We start from the raw sequence: 17,601 nt of genomic DNA on the forward strand, positions 1-17,601 counted from the left end.
GGAGCGGAGCAGCAGAGGGCGCAGGCGCGCGGGCAGCCGCCCAGTCCAGACCTCGGGCCGTGAGCCGGCCGGCTGCCCTTCACCTGAGTGGCGGGGGAGTATGAGGGGCACTGGAGCCCTGAGGCAGCAGTTCTCCAAAAACGTCAGCTGCTGAAGCAGAGAGCCCATTCTGAATAAAGAAATTATTTCTGTCCATTTATTCCATGCCGTGGGCACCAACAATGTCTAAGAACCATAGTAGGTTCTGGGGACCAAAGATCCCTGGACTGAGGAAAACTCTGTCGTGTGGAAGAAATACCCCTTCCTGTAAGTAGCCTAAAACAATGCAGTAAATTCTATAAAGGGTGCTGCTGGAGAATGTCATATCCATTAACCTACAAGATCTTCATTTCCAGGCAGAAGAAGTGTGTGTGAAAGCCTTTTGGTAGCATGGTATTGCAAGTAAAGTAAATAGGCAGATGAGTTGGAGGGAGATTGCAGGGATGCAGCAGAGGACAGGATTGTAAAAATGTCAAGAATAAAAAAAGTCAGCAAGGGCTTCATAGGTTGTGTGTGCTGGCAGCATTGAAGGGCCAGTGACATTCTGACTTACCAGAAAGCTGGTTCTGGCGGTGCTGGGTGAATCAAGGCCACACTGAGGGCCTAGAATCATTGAAAAGGTAGAAGTGGCTGGAGTTGGAAGCTGATGTAATCAGAGGATGAAAAAATGGGCAATGTAGGATGTCTCTCAAGTTTCACACCTCAGTGACTGGCTGGATGATGTCCAATAAACACACAGAGGAGAAATACGCTATTAGGAGAATGATGGTTCTTATTTTTAGACTATTTTCTTTGAAATGCCTCTGGGACATCCAAGTATACACATTCCATAAGCCATTTTATATATGACACACAGGAAGTTTGAACTAGGGATATGATATGGCTTAAGAGTCATCAGCCCAAAGGTGGCATGAGGTGAATAAAGAGATGATGCAAGCTGAGAATAGATAGGCTAAGGACAGGGGCCTGGGAATACCACAATCTAAAAGGAGAGAAAAAGCTAAGGTGGGAGATTAGAAGCAATGGTCAGAGAGGTATTTGAATACTCAGAAAAGGGTGAGTGTCACAGAAGCTAGATGAACAGAAAACTTTAAGCAGAGAGTGGTCAGATGCACCAAAGACTGCAGAGAAGTTAAAAAGAATAATAATGGGAAACAGTTCATCAGCTGTAGCAAGTAGGAACATGCTGCTGAACATTGACAATGGGAGATGACAGACTAATAAGGGAAGGGAATTGCTCATCTACACTGCTCATTGCTGCCATGACAAAGCCACTTTGTTGACCTGTGGCCTTATCCAATGAGAGCATTGTCTCCACTTTACAGACAGGATGACGAGGTGTAGACAGATTAAGTTATTTAGTAGAGGCACACAGCTAGTCTGTGGACAGTATGAACCTATATGCTCCCAAAGTCTATGCTCCTAACCTGGGCCCTATCCTCTCTCCCTTATAATTGTGCAGCAGCTTGACTTTTCAATACACCTTGTATCTGTCAATTATCTCACTTTAGTCCAACAACCACATATCTACTGTTGGTCCTTAGAGAACAAAATAGGCCAGCTGACACCAAAGAACAGTTACTGTATACTTGAAGCCCATATTCAGACAGCTCTGATCTGGCAGCTGCTACACCGACCAATAAAACAGGACATTCATTTCCTCATCCCTGCTACTGTCCCTTCTTCTCAAGATCTCCATCAAGTCCACTGTTACTTTTCCACAAACAGACAATATGACTCCAACTGCCACCCCTGCTCAGATTTTAGTCCCTTACTGTTGATAAGGTAAGCAAAGATATGTGGTACTTGTACCTGAATACTTCTCTGAGCTTATTGTGGGTCCAAACAGAACCACTCTACCTCTTGTTACATCCTTCCAAGCTCTTTGGCTCATTCTGTCATTTCAGCTCAGCCCCAGACATCAGTCATTCTACAGCAAGTTCAATCAGTCATTTCAGGTACCAGCAGCGGGCTTCCATGCTGAAAGTCAAACAACCGTGTCCCTGGAACATGCTGTGTTCATTCATGGTCAGTTACCATAGTTAAACTAGAAACAACTCTAAGAACCTGTAGATTTTTTTATTTCCATTAATAAAAGACCATGATTTGCACACATGACCTAAAAGGTCCAATTAGCTACCCATATAGGAAATGAGAAGAAAACATTCAGCAAGACCTATTTCTTTTTCTTTCTCTTTCATAGTTAAATATGACCTTGGAAAAAGCCACCTGTGCCTCCCTCAGCCATAACCTTCAGATTCATAGAAAGAAATGGACTCGCATCTTGGGGTTCTGCTAGCCATGGCTTATTTCATGTGATATGAATGAGTACAGTTGCCTAGACTAGGATACCTGCCATGTTAGGTATATTGGGAAAAGAAGCACATGACTATTACCTCTCTTCAGATTTCCAGGCTTGCTTATGCTTCTTCTAAGACGCTAATCAGTCTAACTTGCACATAAACGGCTTCTGTGCCAATCTTTATATAATAAGAAGGTAGTCTTTGGAATTACCTAGGGCATTTGATGAGCTTTAAATCTGGCTGCTCTGGAGAACGGAGCAGGTAAAGCAGAAGGGACCCTCTTCTCCACTGCCCTCCCTTCCTCTTCAAAGAGGGCTCATTTCAGAAGCCTTCCAGAAAAAAGGGGAACTGGGTTTTGGTCCAGAATATTTTCTGGGTTTAAAACACAATACATAATTGTCACTGCTATAATTAAATTAGGTATTAGTTTAAGAGGGGACAAATTGTATATTTAAGTGAACCTTTCTTTTAATGTTGAAATACAGCATTATTCAGAGACCCTGAAGAGGGGTCCAGATGATTAACCTCTGTGACATATTTAAATTACATCTCTATTCTTGGTCCCAAAAAAGTAGTTTATGATATGATCTATTTTCTCAATTTCTTTTATTTTTTAACAATGTGAGTACAATTGTCAGAACATTGATTCTTTTTAGGTGTACAATGTGATGATTTGATACCTGTATATAGCGTGAATCGATTTTGACAATAAGGCTAGCTAACATCCATCAGAACACATACTTGCAATATTTTTTCTTGCGATGAGAACTTTTTCTTTTTATTAGAACATCTGGATTAATCTTTTATTTGGCCAGAAATAATATTTTTTCAGTGCTTCATACTTTTTTCTTGTTTAAAGTATTGTTCACATCTCTGTGTGGGTTTTTTTTGGTTTTTTTTTTGAGAGGGCATCTCTCATATTTATTGATCAAATGGTTGTTAACAACAACAAAATTCTGTATAGGGGACTCAATGCTCAATGCACAATCATTAATCCACCCCAAGCCTAATTTTCATCAGTCTCCAATCTTCTAAAGCATAACGAACAAGTTCTTACATGGAGAACAAATTCTTACATAGTGAATAAGTTACGTGGTGAACAGTACAAGGGCAGTCATCACAGAAACTTTCAGTTTTGATCACGCATTATGAACTATAAACAATCAGGTCAAATATGAATATTCATTTGATTTTTATACTTGATTTATATGTGAATCCCACATTTCTCCCTTATTATTATTATTATTTTTTTAAATAAAATGCTGAAGTGGTAGGTAGAGGCAAGATAAAGGTAGAAAACATAGTTTAGTGCTGTAAGAGAGCAAATGTAGATGAGCAGGTGTGTGCCTGTAGACTGAGTGTTAATCCACGCCAGACAGGGGCAATAAAACATCCACAGATGCAGAAGATTTCTCTCAAAACAGGGGGGGGTGAGGTTCTAAGCCTCACCTCTGTTGATCCCCAATTTCTCACCTGATGGCCCCCCTGTGACTGTGCCTGTCTTAGGTTGTTCCTCCCTTGAGGAATCTTATCCGTCTCTGGCTAACCAGTCATCTTCCGGGGCCATACAGGGAAATGTAAAGTTGGTAAGTGAGAGAGAGGCAATATTGCTTGAAAAGGTTAGCTTTTTACTTCTTTGCAGATTTATGCCCCATGGCTTTTATGCCCACTATTTGTCTTGAGGTATCTTTACCACTTGGAAGAATTATGATACTCAGTAAATTCGATATGAGGCACGAATTCTATTTAAGGGTTGTAATTAGGAAGGAAGAAGAAAAGCTATAGGAGTAGCAGACGGAAGAAAACATGGGAAGATTGATTATTTCTTTGACATATCTTCTTGTAGAGTAACTTAAGCATGTATAGGTTTTAAACTACTAATTAAATTGTGTACACACATTAACATAATAGGAATACAGTTATATAAGCAAAGCAGACCTATAATTACCAGCCATCTCCAGTGAAACCAAGAAAACCAGTTAGGCACCCTAAGCATTTGTGAAAACTTATCTATGATGTGGTGGATATTGTCCAACTGAACTTGAACAGTCTGAGAAATCAGACAAATTAAAACAACCCATTCCTGGGGACTTTTCACATCCCATATGTTCTTTTAACAGTAGATAGTCTGTAGTCGTAAGATTTTGGAGTGCTACAACTTGCATTTCTCCTAATTCTTGGTTGAGTTCCAACAGTATAGATCCAGTCAAATTTGTTGTTTTACTGTATTCACAGGCCAGCTTAGATCTCTCCTTCTTCATTCCCATGGCAAGTCCAGGAACCGGTGGGATGAATGCAGCTACAGCTGTAGCAGTGCCTGGATCTTTGTTGAGGTTTTTTGATGATCATCTTCTGGTATGAGTCTTCCAGAGAGTGCTGATGTTGGAAGTTCTTCTTCATATCGTATCTTAGTTCATTTTCTGGGTAGCCAAATTAGGCTTTGACCCTCTGTATAAACACAAACAGACCCTTTGCCCACATTTTGATATGCCCTTTATCCCATTGTGTAGAACTCATTGGAGGTCACCACACAGGAACTGCTTTTTTTTTTTTTAAGAGAAAGGAATATTATCAGAAAAATGTACCTCCATAGCTGATCATCTGACACCCTTTAAGTGATCAAAATTAAGGATATTTAAAGCATGCATTAATTGTTGATTTACAGTTAGTTTTATCCTATCAGGGAGTAATCCCCCTTTTCTTTTTTTTTTTTTTGTTATCATTAATCTACACTTACATGAAGAATATTATGTTTACTAGGCTCTCCCCTATACCAGGTCCCCCCTATAAACCACTTTACAGTCACTGTCCATCAGCATAGCAAAATGTTGTAGAATCACTACTTGTCTTCTCTGTGTTGTACAGCCCTCCTCTTTCTCCCACCCCCCCATGCATGCTAATCTTAATACCCCTCTTTTTCTTCCCCCCACCTTATCCCTCCCTACCCACCCATCCTCCCCAGTGCCTTTCCCTTTGGTACCTGTTAGTCCATTCTTGGGTTCTGTGATTCTGCTGCTGTTTTGTTTGCGATGAGAACTTTTAAGATCAATTCTCTTGGCAAGTTTAAAACATATAATACAGTACTTAACTATAAGGTTATAAGGTAAAATCTTAATAGAATTTAGCATTTATCACTTCTTTAAAAGTAAATTTCAAACTGGGTAAAACAGAAGAGGAACAGGCCTGGCCCTGGAGTCAGGTGAAGGCAGCAATCACTCCAGCCCTGTGGTGCGGGGCTCCTGCTGGTGCTAAAGGTGTTTGCTGACCAACTGGGTCCATTTCGGCATGCAAGTCCCACAGCATAAGACACCACATGTGTATGAATACTGGGCACATGGTCATCCTCTAAAGGAGGCAAACAACTAGACAGAGCCTTTGGAAGGCAGCCAGCACAAGAAGACAAGACTCTATCAGTCAGGACCTTCAAGGAACTTCCACCTCCCTTAGCAAAAGTAAGCCAGATACTTCAAGGCTACTCATGAGGAGAAAAGCCCCTGGAAAGAGGAGACATTTGTCCCCAAATAGTCACATCCCCTTGAAAGGTTTCCATTAATTCTCACCACTACCTCCTGGGCCTGGAAAAGGAAGGAGGTCGGGTGGAAGGGGAAGGATGGAAGGAGGAGAGGCCATGTGTCAGGGGCACTAAGCACCTGGGCAAGCAGGCCTACTTTCGCTGACTTCAGTAGAACCCCCAGGCTCAGTGCTCCTCTCCTGGAATGAGCTCACTGTGTGCCCAGAGAGCCATTGACCCACTCTGTGCAACACCCCGTGGGGCTTAGGGGATACGGGGACTGGAACACACATTATACTGACACAGCCTGCTGCTTTGGCCATGAATAACAACACCCTTGGGTTCTGCTTCTGTAGTCCCTTCTCCCCAGCATCCATGAAACAGCAGCCTAACTCATTCACTTGGTAGCAGGGTAAAATCCTGGACTCCGCACAGTTCCTGACAGGTACCACCCATTTTAACATTCTGACCTAGGCATTAGCTTCCCTTACACTCCACAGTACAAGCTGGGCCAAGACATGAGCTAAAGGTTAATAAAGGAAAATAAATATATGGGATAACATGTTAGATAGGTTTGACAGGCATTCAGCATGCATCCTCAATGATTTTGTTCTTTCTTAGACAGCAGAGCCTGAAAAGCTTCAAAAACAAAGCATATTTCCCAGACTCCCTTGAAGATGGGGTCCTGGATAAAAATGTACTCTTGTGAGTTTAGGAAGGTGGAATGAGGCACAGGCAACATCCTTTTAGGCTGTCTTATGACACCAAGCAAGTCGTGGAGACATGGCATTTTTGTGCTTCAGTACTTGGTTGTCCAAACTTCAGCTTCTGGATGTTAAGAGGCAGTTGCAACATGCACTCTCTGGACCCAGCCACAGCGGGGTGTCCTGAAGTCAACAGACCAGTGAAGGTCTTTGATTCCCTTCTTGCACCCCCCACCTCCAGACTGTGGCAGATGTACCAGTTTCCCTGGTGAGGCAGATCTGCAGTGTCCTATGACTCGTTCCTGGTCATCCAACCTAGGGACTATTTGTGCAGCCCTTCCAGATATTTTGTAGTGAAACTTCCTGCAGTGAATACCTTTCTGCCTAAGAGTCCAGAGTGATTTCTCTGTCATACACGGGACAAAGAACAATGCACTAGATAGTCAGCTTGTAAATTATGGCTCACGCATCCACAGTTTGGGGTGCCTCTGCCTAGTTCTCAACTTGCCTCCCTGTAGGACCTTATCTCTTTTAGGACCTATGTCAGAGATGACCTTGAACTATCTATAGACTTCTCAAAGTCTAGATCCAGAGAGCAAAGCCGAGAAAGAGCTGGAATTCCTTTCTCCTTCCTCCTTTCTGGATATCTGTCTCCTATCTAAGGACCTGCTTTGTCCTTAGATGACTGGAAAGATACATTTTTTAGGGGAGAACCAAATGGGGTGACCTTGTCCCAGGGCATAGAAGAATAATTAACACAATATAAAACAACACAGGTACTGCAATGACACCCCCCTGAGGCCTCTCCAGAGCACACTGGACAACTGCAGTTTCTCGTTTCCTCACATTTATGTAAAAGGCTTGAAGCCCTGGCAGTTACAGACCATCTGTGGTAGACTCCAACTGTTAGCGAAAGGCAGAGCCGCTTGCTGACAGCAGTATCCTTCCGCCCTTCCCGCCTGGCTTGAGAAGGGCTGTGCCCTCTATGGGACAGAGCGAGTCCCGGGGCAGGGCTCTACGGCAAGCCAACACTGTTTTGTCTTCGTGGTGAGTGCATGGATCCCACTTAGGCATATTTCATCACAAGAAGATGCTCCAGTTCTAAGGTGCACCTTTATGTACCCGAGAAGGATAAAATGCTGCCAACTAGACTCTAACACAATGCCTTAATGATTAAAGAGAAAAAAAAGAGGGCTCCGTTGTCCAACTGCCTAAATTTAAGTCTGGCTCTGCCATTTATGGCAGTGTGCTTGAATGATTTCCTACACCTCTCTGCCTCGGTTTCCAAGTCGAGGCTAATCACAGTGTTCTCTCATAGGGATGTTACAAGCCGTAAATGGGATAACACAGCAAAATGCTTACAACAGAGCCTGGACCAAAGTTGGTGCAAATCAATCTTAGCCATTGTTATAGTTATGCATTACTGCCTCTTTGTATGCTTCTTAATCATTAAAAATAATAATAAATAGTAACTTATTTTAAAGTTTATGCTTAAAGAGTTTTTAGGATTTTAAACATTTCTAACAAGGAAAAGTCATTAAAAACTTTTATGCTTCACTTTAAACTGGAAGAAGGTGACCTAAGAAAAAACTCCATGGTGCCTATTAGTCAAAGAATATGCTCTCATAGAATGCACTTCAATGAGTAAGAAATATTGCAATGATTAGCAGAAATACTGTGGTTAGGATGTATTAAAAATGTAAGCAATTTACATCAAAGTAGTGTAATCCATACAAAACCAATTTAAAAGAAGAAAAAAAGTTAGATATGCCCAGTTGAAAAAGCACTGAAATATATTACACCTGTGTCTAAAGTACATGTGTAATCTCAAATCTTAGAACTTCCCTAAGATTCAGGAGTATATAAGAAAACACATATCTGACTGAGAACTGACTGGTGTTGGGGTAGGAGGGTGAGGAGAGTGAGGGGGATAAAGGGGCACAAAAATTCTCAATCATTCTACTAGTTGGTCACAGGGATGGTAGTACAGCATGGAGAATATAGTCAACTATTCTGTAACATCTTCCTATGTTGACAGATAGTAACTATACTAGTGGGGATGAGGATTGAATAATATGGGTAACTATTGAATCATTGTATTGTATAATTGAAAACAATATAAGATTGTTTAGCATTCTTCAATTTTAAAAAACCATAGATCTGGAAAAAAAAAAAAGACAACCCGTAATAGTGATAACATTATTGATATGTCCAAGTTCTCTTTACTTCAGGTTTCTCAGACTGGGCTGTGGTGTGCTCAGGAGCACTGTGCCACCCGCCAGGAGTAAAGCTGGATGGTAAACATGGAGCATCACCCTAGAAAGTCATCTTTTTTTAATTTTGGAAATAATATGACATGGGACAAAAAGAAAACTCCGATTTTTTTTTTAATAAAACAGGACCCTTTCAAGAAATATGGTGTTGGTTTAAGATTACTTAGGGCTGCTGGCATCCTCAACTCCCTGAGATTATGTGGCTACCACCCTTCAGCCAGGCAACTTTTATTGAAAAGTTTTAGAAGTGACTTTATTGGATGCAGTTTTATCCTCAGGAGTGTGTATTAGATTTAGAGGGCCCCAGAAAAAAATATGTCTAGCACACAGTTTGAAATTCTCTTAATTTTGTCCACATAGCCCTGTTTCAAAGAAATGTGCCTGAGAGATTATGCTATCAAGGATTCACACTTTAGTATGGATAACATCATTCATATTTTTTCTCAATACCTGAAACTAAACGTATTTAGAAATTGGAGGCAGAAAAGGAGACACATAACAGTCAAGGTTCTCGTGGAAAAATCTGCCAGCTCTGTCGGGCAATTTGATGAGACTATTTACCAAATGTGGCAAAGTGTGGAGAAACCATGAGGGAGAGAGCAACAGTGGGAGGGTAGCTATCCCCACACCAATCCTGAAGGGGCATGCGGGACCAGCTGTCAAAAGTTGGACAGAAAAAACGATATGGAGAGAGCTGCAAGCTGGGAGCTGCTGCCTTCGGTGGAGGGAAAGCTCAACCTGCAGTGGCTCTGCAGAGAGAACCCCGGGGAAATGCACAGTCTCGCATCCTCACGCCCCTGCCAGCCTCTGATCTCCTGCTGGTTGGAAGCCATTGGAAGTCGAGAGCAAAGGTGGACCCTAAAGCAGTCTGCAAGGCAGCCTCCAGGGTACAGTACAGACTGTAGGGAAAGTGGAGAGTTGGTCTGGAGGGAAAAACTGAAGCTGGCCAGCACGGGAGGGCTGAACGGGAGAGGAGTAATGGGCCAGGAGGTGCCAGCAAGGGAGGAGAAGAACTTAGCAATTGAAAGGATTGAAAATGTTCAAACAACGGAAGACCTTAGGTTCTGTTTTCAAAAACAAAGCTTTAATATGAAAAAGGATTTAGAAAATATGGATGGTAGGTTTGTGTTTAAAGTACAGAAGCGTGTTACAGAGCCTAGAGGTGAAGCAAGTGGAAACGTACTGCATTCAGAGGCAGTACAGTTAGCTCCTCGGGTAGCAGATGGTTCCATTTGCACAAAATTCTTTCCCCAACCCTCTTCTACTTCTACTCCCAGAAATATACCTGGCCTAGTGGCCAGAGGAGCTGTCATGTGTGGTGACTCATCACATTCTCCTGGCCACAGTGACTGTTCCAAGTACAGGCATGGGACCAGAGAGGCAACCAGAATCCTTCCCTGAGCTTGATTAATTGAGGCTGAGAGAGGAAACCATCTTTCCTTTAGCATCACCAAGCTGGAATGCTGCAAGTCTGGCACTGTCTGAAGTCATGTCCCATGCCATATGGAAAATTCCAACCTGCAGTGGTAATGAATGAGGCCTCACACAGTGAGTAGTGAGGGAGGAGAGAAAACCTGATGGTAAGAACCAAGTCCCGCATTTGAGTGGTCCCTGAAGTTAGTGCAATCTGTCCTTCCCTTTTAGGTGAGGTAATAAATTTCCCCTTTTACTAGAGTGATTTGAATTTGGTTTCTGTTACTTGCAACCAAAAGAATCCTGACTAATATATTCTTCATGTTATGGGTTGAATTGTGTCCCCCCAAAATGATATGTTGAAGTCCTAATACCCAGGTTCTCAGGATATGACCTTATATGGAAATAGGGTCTTTATAGAAGTAATCAAATTAAAATGAGGTTAATAGGGTAGTACAAATCCAATATGATTGGTATCCTTATTGAAAAGGGAAATTTGGAGACACGTGTACAGGAAAATGCCAGTGAAGAGTGGACTTATGCTACCACAAGCCAAGGAACCAGAAGCAAGCAGAGAGACCCAGGATGGAGAGGTCCCTCATTGCCCTCAGAAGGAACTGGCACTGCCAACACCTTAATTCAGGCTTCCAGCTTCCAGAATGTCTAGACAATGAGTTTCCATGGTTTAAGCCACTCAGTTTGGGGTACTTTGTTACAGCAGCCTGAAGAAACCAATATACCCCATAACTAGGTTGTAGGAGGAAGGTTTGTACATAGAGTTTGACATAGGATTCCCAAAGTTTTCCAGCTCAAAATGTGGTCATTTCAGATACAGATAATTAGCCCACAAGAACCAAAAGTTGAGTCTTTTCCTTGTAAATGGCATATGTATAGCTGCTAAGTCAGAGACGGCCCTCATAGCCCTCCAAAGGACCCCACCCTTAATATTTAGGACCCCCTAAATGTTGTCAGCCAAGCACCATTTATTGAAGATTTGTTGTGTATATTCATTAAGTACAAACACTAAATAAGAAAATAGAAGTAATAGAAATAGTTTTGGAGGTCCTTGTGGATTAGATGAAGAAAATATAATCAACAAATAAAACAACTTATATACTCCAACTTATTGGAGAATGTAAACTCATATCCAAGATTCATCATCTTTAGTGAAGTTTTATTACAGACTCCTTGGGCCCCAGTCCACTACTAAGTCAGAGTGTATAGGAGCCCCACTTTTAAGCATTTGGTGTCATTTAAGTAGAATAAAAATGAACTCACCTAAAATCATTAGGGCAAAATCATTGTTTCAATTGTTCCTGAGAACTATGCAATTCCCCAAATATGAAATCTAGTTGTAAAAACCTGGAAAAAATTTAAACCAATATCAAATTTACTTTTTCAAATGAATTTTTTATTTCCTAGTTGCTGACATGAGAGGCTCCATATTTATTCCAACAATGCTTCCATTGCTCATTTGGAATTTGTATTAGACAATCAAATCCATTGTTGCTCATTTAAGTAGTAAAGAACATTAGAGAGTATCAGCCACTTCATTGGAATTTCCAAGAGAGCCAAAGAAAGAAGATTTGGGTATTACACAGCTAGAACCAATATCTAGAAGAAGGTCCATAGGACTGTCCTGGCCAGAACCCCAGTGCTGCCACCTCAAGTTACCCTGCACCTCTGACATTAGGGGCCAGAATCTTGAACTTCAACCAGAACTGTCCTAAAAGAACCAAATTCCTGCCCCTACAAGGAACTCACTTCCTGGCCCACCACTGCCCCAGGTGGCCCCGTGGTTCTCAGGTAGTGCAGGGACATGGGACAAGCATCATGATTAATTTGTCCTGCCTATGATGAAAATGCTAAGATATAAACAGCATAGTAAGAACAGGCTGAGGCTGAGATTCCATCCTAAGGCTGAGATTCCATTTTAAAAACCACAGAGTCAGGAAGTAAGATTCCTAACATATTTTACAGTTATCAGGCAGGGTAAGCAGTCCTAAATGATATGTTCCCAGTGCTTGATGGTAACCACTATCTTGGAGAATGGGATCAATAAATTCCTTGTGTTCAGTTTATCTTCCAGAATATCTACAGGACTGACTGTGATGGTGACATAATGTATCCCACAGGAGAGACATCATGAGACCACATCAAGCCTCCACCACCATAATGCCCCAATCTCCCTCCACCCTTTGCCCCATTATTGAAAGCCTTAAAAGACAACCTCCTTTCTGAGGTTTCCTGCACTCCCCTTTCTTCAAGTGTGTACTTTTTGCCTTAAATAAAGACTTCTCACTGCTCAACTTATTGCATCTTGTCTCTGTGCTCTTTCAGTGGTAAGCATCTTTGTTACTTTGCTATTTCATTCTATTTTCCAGACTTAAGCACAAGTCCTCACTCTGTCTCTGCTCTACTCCAAACAAGTAGGAAGGGGCTACTAAAACCTCTGAATTGGGCCTGAAGTTTCTGCTGCCTGGGTGACCCAGACAGGACTGTAGCTGTACAATCATGCTCTTTAGTAGCCTGCTTAAAAATCTCCTTTCTTTGCCTCTGGAAAGCTCTCAGAATATAATCTCACCCCATCTAGTGCTCTGTGGCTCCCCCAAATCCTGGGGTTATAGGGGCCTAGTTCCCATGCTGTGAAGATTCAAGAAGACAATGGATGCCAGGTGGCCCTATGCCAAGTAGGAATTCAATGAGCTTCCCTTTCTTCCCTCTGCTCTTCCTTGCTCTCCTTGCTCTCTGCTGTCTGCAAGGTAGCTGCCATTCCCTGCTACTCTTGCTTTAATTAATTCCTTACTTACCTACACTCATCCAACCTGTTCAAGAATTCTTTCTTGTTCAGAGTCAAGAACTCTCTCCCTCAAGATCCTTCCCCATTCCAGGTTGAGGTTTCACCTACTGTGCAGGCAGAGACCTCCCCAGACACAGATGCCTGCCAACAGTTCCTTCCACACTCCTTGTCAATGTCCCTGTTGAACAAAACCAACCATGTCTGGGCTCCCAGCTGCAAAAGTGTGCAGGAAACACAGATCTAGCTCTCCAGCCCCCTCCATAAGGGAAAGCATGCACGAAGGGTGAACCAGTCCATTGTATCTGCAACAAAATTGCCTTCAGAGCTAGTTCGTCAATCATAAAAGAAAAGTTTATTTCAGTATTTAATAGTCACACTTTGACCACAACAAAACAAAAAAACCTTTAGTAGATGTGATTGCACACTTTATTTGTGTTATTGGCTCTGAAAATATTTTTTGTCTCCAAAGAATATAATCCAACCCCAAACCCTGATCATTTCAACTATGGATGGTATTCAAAAGATTCTGCCATAAGATCTGAATCTTTTTCCAAAAGATTCTGCAAAAAGTTTTGGCAATACTGGAAATGATGTTGAGCATCCCAAAGGTCCTACTTTAAAAGGTACAGCACTCGTTAGGTTGGAGACTTTCTGAAACGTTTGCTTTTTAATCGCTCCTATTTAGTCATAGGCATTCTTCACTGGAGTTACCTTCCCACTTCCTCCAAGGAAGACTACCAAAACACTGGACAGTGAGCAAGGCCCATCACCATTTGACTTTCTGCCAGAAGAATTCTTACAACCGCCATCTTTCAAAAGAAGCCTCTGGTTAATGGGTCTTCTAAGCAACAGCGCTGCAATGATGCAATACGTAGATGAAAGGCTTCTCATAAAACAAGCAGGCTTCAAAAAATCATATTGCTATTTTCCCCTTTGGTTGAATTGGCCTCCTTTTAAGACTCTAATAACCTAAAGTCAAGCTCTAATTTATTTATTCCACCTGCATGTTCTTAGACAGTATTTAGAGCTTGTGCAGTTTTGCTCTGCTAAGACGAAATCCTGGGCAAGATCCAAAACCTTACTCAGAGTTCAGACTTAATTCTCCTTTCAGACAATGGAATTCTCTTCATAGATGCATAGGTAAGGGATTTTAGTTGTTATGTTTACTATGCACAAATTCATTCTTGTAGGTTCCCATCAGATTCATACTGGGCGAAAAATTAGGAGGAATACGAATATTTAAATTACACTACTTTAGATGACTTGGGAACCATTTTGTAAATGTGATTTTATGTGTAAAATGACAATACACAACCTCCACCAGGTGGTGTCAAATCACCAGCTGGACCAAAACTGAGGCAAATCAAGGAGCCACAACTCATGACCAGCACAGCATGGGCTCATCCCAGTCATTTCATCCACCTCTCAGTAAGACAGTGCTGTTTCCTCTTTTGAAATTTTCAGATTCAAACTAGCACATCGTGGCCATGTTTCTCTGCACCTACAATGTCCCTACCCATTGTGAAGTGTCAATATATACCATAACCCTAAAGCCCTCTGAGTTAGGTGAACTATCAATCTAATGAAGTTAACCTCAGAGCCTCTCATGTGCATGACTTCTGACAATGTCCTGAGAGGGTCTCTATGCATGTATTCACATGCTTATATGTTTTTATGAAATATGCAAAGGTAAGATGTTTTCATTGTAATCCATGAAGACCTTCGTCTCTTTCCAATCCAACTTCCTCTCTTATCTGCTGGCATTGGAATTCCATGGATATTTGTGGTATCCAATTAAAGGGAATAGGGCTGGGGAATCATTTAGTCTGTATAATTTTCTGTTTCACAGCTCATACATGCAGTAGGATTGTGACTAACTGTCCCAGAGAAGGGATGGCATCCAGGAATTTACATAAAGCACATTATACTGACCCACTCAAAATCAGGACCCAAAGGTATAGTGCTGGAGGTCGCACTGTGACATTGTGCCTGCCAGCTTAGAGAGAGTGTGTAAGATTTGAGGTTTGAATTATTCTGTATTAGGGTTCTCCACAGGGGGGAAAACAAATAAGAGAGAGATAGATAGCTGATACAGACGTACAGACAGAGAGAGAGATAAGGAATTAGCTCAAGCAGTTATGGAGAGTATGAAGTCCCAAGATCTACAATCAACAAACTGGGGACCCAGGAGAGGGAAAGGGATAAGTTCCAGTCTGAAAGCCAGCAGGCTCAAAACCCAAGAAGAGTTAATTCCTCAGTTCAACCTAAAGGCAGGAAAAGACCCATATTCCAGCTGAAACAGGCAGAAAGGGTTCTATCAGGTCTTCAATTGATTGGGTAAGGCTTACCCACAGTGGGGAGAGGAATCTGATTTATTAGTCTACTAATTGACATGTTAATCTCATCCAGAAACACCCTCACAGACACACCTCAATAATGTTTGGTCAAATGTCTGGGCACCCCACATCACCCCAGGTTGGGTCCAGCCAAGCTGATACATAAAATTAAATATCACATATACCAAGTCATCAATCCTACCAGAGTTTACAGCTCACATATGATGGAACCTTAACAGAGATATTCCCAAATTTGACAATAAATGTTAAAACTTACCTAACATCAGCCATAGTGAATTATGAAGTGGAATCAAACTTTTCTAAACAATCCATAAGGAAAAAAGTATCAAAGATATATATCTCATAGTTAATTAACATAAATAGTATATTTTTCTGGATTATTTTTTATGTCTGTGGTATTTGTCAGCTTTTTTAAATTTGTAATATTTTGTGATTTCTTTTTCACTACAATTCTATGTTTGTACTTTTGTATCCTTTTTATTAAACATGGTCTTTGACATTCCTTAAGACCCACAAAGCCTATCACTTGGCAGTTCTACGTCATTCCATAGAATTAAAGTTTCTCTGTTAAGGGATCATTCTGATTTAGTTGTCTCAACCCTGGCTACACATTATAATCAACTGGGGAGGTTTTCAAAAAACCAACACCTGGACCCTAACACAGACCAATTAAATGGGGATCTCTGGAAATGTTGCCTGCTATGTATTTTCTAAAAGCTCCCCAGTTGACCCTACAATACAGCCAGGTTGAAAACTACTGTTCTAGCTTAGTCTCTTCATATTACAGATAATGAAATAGGGGCCCAAAGAGAGGCTAGAACTCGCCATAAGTCACTCAGGTAGTAATTGCCAGACTTGACCTTAGACCAGGAATCTCCTAGGCCCAGGCAAGAACACAACACTGGCACATTTCTTACTTGATCATAGGAATGGTCACAAATAATACCATTGTAGATTACCAGTAGTGTGTACTCACACAGGGTTGCTGGCCAGATAGACCAAGAGATTAATGTTTTGAAATCCTTAGGTAGAAAGGTACTGTTTATATTCAGTTTTAATTCTGTTGTGGCAGAGAGATAAGCCCATTAAATGGTTTAGAGACAAAAGGTAGAGGATGGGGTTTATAATTGCAGTAGACTGAAAACTACTGTGTTCATTTAAATGTCAGGGTCATGCCAGGATAAAAGCTCCTAAATATAGGTGTTCTATTTTAAGCTAAAGTTCCTTCTGTTTCCATAGCTTCATGTAAAGTTTGTCCTACATTTTTTTCTCAGGCCTTGTTTAAGCCCTATTATTTGAAAACAAGAGTTGCTAATATATTCTAGGACATCAATTTCCATTTAAATGCTCAAGTGAGAGATCACTACCATCCTTCCTTTCCTGAATTTTCAGAGTTAGGAATCACTGGATCTGAATGATCTTTAATACCCTTTCCAGCATTAAAATTGTATTCTGTAAAGTAACACACACCTATCATTTCCTTAGTATTATTAGGGCTTAGTATTTACTGGGAATCTACACTGGGAAGGCACAGTTTTGTTTTGTTTTTTCTTTTACAGTTGGTATTTTTAATGGTTTTGAATAGTTCCTTTATTGTTAAATATATTTGTTCCATTTATATTTGTTATATTGTTTTATTGTTACATGTATTTGTTATTTCGTTAAATATTTAAAAAATGTTTTTTTTACAACCTTTTTAAAAATTCTTCTATCAAGGTATCATTGATATATAATCTTATGAAGCTTTCACATAAGCAACATTGTGGTTACAACATTCACCCATATTATCAAGTCCGCTCCCACACTCCATTGCTATCACTGTCCATCAGCGTAGTAAGATGTTATAGAGTCACTGTTTGTCTTCTCTGTGCTATATTGTCTTCCCCATGTGCCCACTATATTATGTGTGCTGATCATAATATTTTTTTTAGATTTTATTTTTTTATATATTTTTTAATACTTTTTAAAAAAATTTTATTATCATTAATCTACAATTACATGAAGAGCATTATGTTTACTAGACTCTCCCCTACCCCAAGTCCCCCCACAAACCCCATTACAGTCACTGTCCAGCAGCATAGTAAGATGTTGCAGAATCACTACTTGTCTTCTCTGTGTTGCACAACCCTCCCCATTCCCCCCACATACATTATACATGCTAATCATAATACCCCCTTTCTTCTTTCCCACCCTTAGCCCTC

General features: G+C 41.0%; 1 long non-coding RNA gene across 1 annotated transcript; it reads left to right on the forward strand.

The window, feature by feature from the left end:
- Positions 1–185: 185 nt before the first annotated feature.
- Positions 186–12,538, forward strand: LOC140847934 (uncharacterized). Its single transcript, XR_012128246.1, has 3 exons — positions 186–306; positions 4,578–4,697; positions 12,321–12,538. It is a non-coding gene; the product is annotated as an uncharacterized lncRNA (long non-coding RNA).
- The last annotated feature ends 5,063 nt before the right edge of the window (positions 12,539–17,601 follow it).

Source organism: Manis javanica, chromosome 2 (assembly GCF_040802235.1).
Source record: "Manis javanica isolate MJ-LG chromosome 2, MJ_LKY, whole genome shotgun sequence".
NCBI lineage: Eukaryota > Metazoa > Chordata > Mammalia > Pholidota > Manidae > Manis > Manis javanica.